We start from the raw sequence: 5,819 nt of genomic DNA on the forward strand, positions 1-5,819 counted from the left end.
GTTGTCCAGATCACTCTGAAACTTTTCTTTTCTATGCCCCAGCTCTACATCACCTGACTGAGCTAATTTCAATTTGTGAATTTTGTCTATTCTTTTCGGAGCATAGTAATTCTTGAAAAATTTTCAAAAATATTGTATCTGACTACAAGTATTAAACATGAAAATAATAGACCGACCCCATCACATATCGATTCTAACGGTCAGTGAACTTAATGCATGAGACATCAGAAAGTACAAAGAACTACAGGCAGCTGAAAAACAGGTACGTTCCATCGTATGCATATATCCAAACTTGGAAATTGATGCTCACAAAAAATAAAGCAGCTGTGCCAGGCAGGTGGTGCACATCTTTAATCCCAGCTTTCAGGAGACAAAAGCATGCAGATCTCTGTGAGTTCAAGGCCAGCCTGGTCTACAAAATGAGTCTAGGACAGCCAAAGCTACACAGAGAAACCCTGTCTCAAAAAACTGAAAACCAAAACAAACCAAACCAAACAAAAACAACAACAACAAAAAACCAACCAACCAACAACCCCCCCCCAAAAAAGTAGCTGTTATATGGAATATAAAATCAGTTTAATGAATTTGATACTTGAAAAATATCAAATATGTTAACTTCTACATATATCTAAGTAGCATGTCCCATAATATAACACTGATCAGTTAAAAGCTTTTATATCACTACCTAAATCATAAGAGGAATATTTATTACTGGGAGATTAAAGCTGGGAGTTAAGCTGGGAGTGGGGGGGGGGGCAGTAGTAGGAGTGAAGTCTGCTGAGAAAGAGGTCTCCATTGAGATAACCAGCAAGCTGGTTGGCATGCTAGAGAGCCAAGAGAGGATAGACACGTTGAAGAGAAGAAGACAGAGGGAATCTTCACCTTAGTTCTCATGTTGGGAGGCTGAGAAGTTCTGCAAATGGCTATCTGCTATCTGAGGTGCCAGGAAGCCAGTTGTGTAGTTCTAAGAAGAGAGAATCCTCAAAACAAAAGAGAGGCTGATGGCCCAGTTCCTGTCAGAGAGACAGTTCCTTTGTCTCCCAGGGCCACCAGAGCAGATTAGGGTCTGATGTCCAGGAATGACAGCTGCAGAAAGTTTAGTTTCCTGGAAAGATGAACAGGAACAGAGAGGCAGACAGAGATGCAAAGGCAGAGTCACAGAGAGAGACACACTCAGAGACACAGACACACACAGAGAAAGACAAAGAGATGGCGAGTCACAGAGAGACACAGAGACACATAGAGAGGCAGAGGGAGACAGAGACTGACAGAGAGGAGGAGAGAAGAATGGCATGGCCCTTTCTTCCTCTCTTTTCCTCATCTGGGCCCTGGCCTATCCTATGGTACCACATTCAGGGGAGTCATCCCCACTCATTCCGTAGATCCACAGTCCAGCATTTCCTTCCCATTGTGAGGCTGGAATTAGTCATGACATCCCTGATGTGTTTGGGGCCAAAATTTTTTAGCCTGGGTCCTGATTATTCTTTCCACTTAAGATATGAGGGTGTCATGGATGGCACAGGTTCAAACCCACATTTGGGGGTTTTCTTTTTACCAGTCAAGGAGTAACAGTCTTGGGCGAGAAAAAAGGAAAACAACTTGAGCTTACCTTTGTGAGCCTTGGCATCCCTTTTCACCTTCATTCCCTGGCATCAATTTTGCACAGACATTCTTCCTGCCACAATTTTTGCTTCTGTACCCAGAATGTAGGAACCAGCAGGCAAGTGCTGTCCCAGCCCACACCCAAGCTCCTGCATGCCATTTGCCTTACTCACAGCTCTTGTGGGTTTTGTTTTGTTTTTTCAGGACAGAAAAGATTCAAAACATACTCTCTGAGGCAAAATGGCCCCAGGAAAAGATTTGTGCAGCAGAATCAGGCATATAGTACAGCTCATTTGGACCTCTCGCCTCACATCACGATGCATATTTGAAAATTGCCAAGTAGGTTTTTTCTTTTTTTTTTTTTAAAGCAAGCAAAGTGCACAACTTCATTCTTGTGGTTTTTGTACCCCAATTTCAGACAAGCGTGGACAGATTCTCCCATCTATGGCTAAATGTTGGATCTGAAGCCATTTTCAGAACTTAAGGGGAGAAGGAAGACGCGGCTCCCCCCTCCTATCCTCTATCCCCCCCACGCTGTGGGGCCACCCAGACTGCTGCAGGTAACTCTTGCCATTCACCTTCCAATCCTTTTTGCAGTTTGTGTCATTTCAAAGGAGGTTGGGGCCAGGCAGTAGAAGGCTCCTGGATGTCTCAAAGCAAGTGCAGAGTGAAGGACATGGGAGCCGAAACCCTGCTCTGCCAAGACCTGCCAATTCAATGCTGTGGTGCAGTGGTGTGTAACCCCCATCTCCCAACTGAACTATGAGGCTCTGGCAATTGTCCAGGATTACCAGGACTGATCCAAACAGGCCTCGCATTTTACGTTCGGAGAGCTCAGTGCAAAGTCTGGGGCTGGAAATTTGAACAGCCATCTCATTAGTTCATTTTGTCATGTAAAGAAGCAAACAGGGAGCAGCGGAGCCTGGGTCAGGGTTAAAAACAAGGTCTAGAAACATGCTTAGAATACTCTAGAAGGAAACCCAGAGTATGATGGCAGCAGCATGGCAGAAGTCTGCAGGGTGCATTCAAAGAAGCAAATCACAACGTTAGACACCACAGCATGTATGTACACAAACATACATTAGGTCACATGGGCAAACACAGATATCATGTCCTGTTGTCAGAACAGCATCTTGGACATATTGCAAAAGAGGGCCTGGTGCTGCCGGAGAAGGATGTGAAAAGGGCCAAGAGAATGCCATGAGAGATCACAGATGCAGTCACACAGTGTGCGGGGAGTTCTAGGAGTGAGAAACTTCTGGAAGGTGGCCATGGACTCAAGACAAGAGAGGAGGACCCCCACCCCAAAGCAGTCATGGGATGGGGACTTTGCCTTCACTGCAGAGGAGATGGATTTGCTTTGAGCGTCATCAGAAAATAGAAAGCAATGGGTGTGGTCTGACCAGGACATGTGACTTGATCGATTTTGAAATCTCAAAGGATCAGATCCTGGAGAAAGTGAAAGCAAGATTCATTTTTCCTGTTGTGAGAGTGGAGGGGGCTCCTTCAGTTAAAGAACTATCTTGGGGGTTCACATCCACTTCACAGTGGCCAGGAAACACAGAAAGATTCAGGAGAGGGAGTCAAGGTTTCTGCATATCTACCAAAGGACACTGTCCCTAATGTCTTCCTTTCTCCACAGAAGCCCACCCCACACAGTCGTTTCCACCACCTCCCAGTAGGATCACGAGTGAGTAGTCAGGCCTTCAACACTTGCCCATTGAGGAGCACTTAAGAGCCAAACCGTAACAAAAGCCAATGGAACCATGACTCAGAGGGACGTGAACACGGGTTGTCAAGAAAAGTAAGATTTGCAGTGAAGGCCATAGACAAGTGCTGTAACATGCTGGCCCCTGGGTCTGACGTCAATCCTCTGAAATGGAGTGAGTAAGTGAACCAACATTGAGCCTTGTTCAGAAGTTGAGTGTTCAGATGAACCCATCTGTCTTCACTTCCCAATTTTGAATTAGAAACATTGCAGATGTACCTCCTGCCAGAGAAACATGCCTGGACCAATGGTTTGGAAAGATCTTTGAGGCTTTTGTGGGTAGGAGGGGGAGGCGTAGAGGCATGTGCGTATGGAGGCTAGAGGCTGGCTTCCCTGACTTTCTCAATTGCTTCTCTGTGTGTTTTGACACAGGGTCTGTCACTGGGTGTAGAGCTAACCAAACTTGCCACCGTGGACAGCCAGGGAGCTCCAGGGATGCTCTGGTCCAGGGATGCTATGCTCCAGAACTGGAGCTACATACCCACCCTGGATGCCTTTTTCTCACATTCTGTATCAAACCCCTCTCCTGATCCTATTGATGCTAACTTCAAAAGAACTCTTAAGTGTGGTTGTGTGTGACATTTCCATAGTTGGTGCTGTCACCTCTTGCTGCTACTCTGAGCCTCCTAGCTCATCCGTTTCCCTTATTCCTCTACTCCTTGTTCCTCCTAAAGTTTATAAGAGTAGTAGTCAGCCTCTTAAAATGTAAGTAGCGCCATGCCAGTCTCATACCTAAATATCCTCAATAGACAAACTACTTTAAGAATACTAAGATCTGTATACCTAAAGAAGCTAAGCAAGAAGGAGGACTGGGGGTAAGATGATCAGTCCTCATTCAGAAAGGCAAATGGGATGGACATTGGAAGAGGGAGAAAACAGGGAACAGGACAGGAGCCTACCCCAGAGGGCCTCTGAAAGTCTCTACCCTGCAGGGTATATCAAAGCAGATGCTGAGACTCATAGCCAAACTTTAGGCAGAGTGCAGGGAATCTTATGAAAGAAGGGGGAGATGGAAGACCTGGAAGGGACAGGGGTTCCACAAGGAGAGGAAGAGAGCCAAAAAATCTGGGCTCAGGTGTCTTTTCTGAGACTGATACTCCACGCAAGGACCGTGCATGGTGATAACCTTGAAGCTCTGAACAGATGTAGCCCATGGCAGCTCATTGTCCAAGTGGGTTCCCTAGTAATGGGAACAGGGGCTGTCTCTGACACGAACTCAATGGCTGGCTCTTTCTTTGATTACCTCCTCCTGAGGAGAGAGCAGCCTTACCAGGTCACAGAGGAAGACAATGCAGCCAGTCCTGATGAGACCTGATAGACTAGGGTCAGGTAGAAGGGGAGGAGAACTTCCCCTATCAGTGGACTTGAAAAGAGAGATGAGAGGAGATGAGGGAGGGAGGGTGGGATTGTGAGGGCACAAAGGAGAGGGCTACAGCTGGGATACAAAGGGAATAACTTGTAATTAATTAAAAAATAAATTAAGCTAAAAACGAATATAGTCAGTCCTACTTGCTATGGTCTACAGACCACTTGCTATGGTCTACAAGCGAAGGATACTTCGCTTGCCTTCTTTCTATTTTTTTCTCATCACTTTCTTCCCATCGATGGCTCTTGGCTTACTGTATTTCACACACACACACAGCCCCTAATGTCTCTTCAGCACTCCTGGCACACAATGCTTTCATTCTTAGCACTTGCTCTTCTCCATTCTTGAAAGAACAACGTCACTGTGGTAATTTGTTTCCTACTCTCACTCCTTCTTGACTCTTTCTAAAAAACCAACTCTTTCCTGATCTATTTTCATATTTTACAATATACTTATTTAGGATATTTACCAGCATGCAGTCACGTCCATCACTGAAGGTCCGTCCCCTGCCATCCCTGCCATCGGGATCAGTAAGGGAACAAAAGAAACAAATGGGCCTTCCTTCCTTCCTTCCTTCCTTCCTTCCTTCCTTCCTTCCTTTCCTCCTTTCTTTCTCTTTCTTTTTTAAAAAAATATTTATTCACTATTTATGTATATAGTGTTCTGCCTGTGTGTATGCTGACATGTCAGAAGAGGGCACCAGATCTCATTATAGATGGTTGCGAGCCACCATGTGGTTGCTGGAAATTGAACTCAGGACCTTTGGAAGAACAGTCAGTCCTTTTAACCTCTAAACCATCTCTCCAGTCAGGGCATTCATTTCTAAACTACCACCACCATAGTCTAGAAACTGAAGTATTAGTTTTGTTGAAGAGGTCAAATTGGAGTGATTAGCAGCTCAACAGCCTATGAGAGAGAATACTTGAGAAATAACAACCACAAAGAGAAAACAGAGTCAAAGAAAGAAAGAAAGATAGATAGATAGAGAAAGGAGAGGGAGAGAGAGAAGGAAAGGAAAGAAAAGGAAAGGAAAGGAAAGGAAGGAAGGAAGGAAGGAAGGAAGGAAGGAAGGAAGGAAGGAAG

Source organism: Psammomys obesus, unplaced genomic scaffold, assembly GCF_907164565.1.
Source record: "Psammomys obesus unplaced genomic scaffold, mPsaObe1.curated_primary_1811, whole genome shotgun sequence".
In the NCBI taxonomy this organism is placed as follows: Eukaryota; Metazoa; Chordata; class Mammalia; order Rodentia; family Muridae; genus Psammomys; species Psammomys obesus.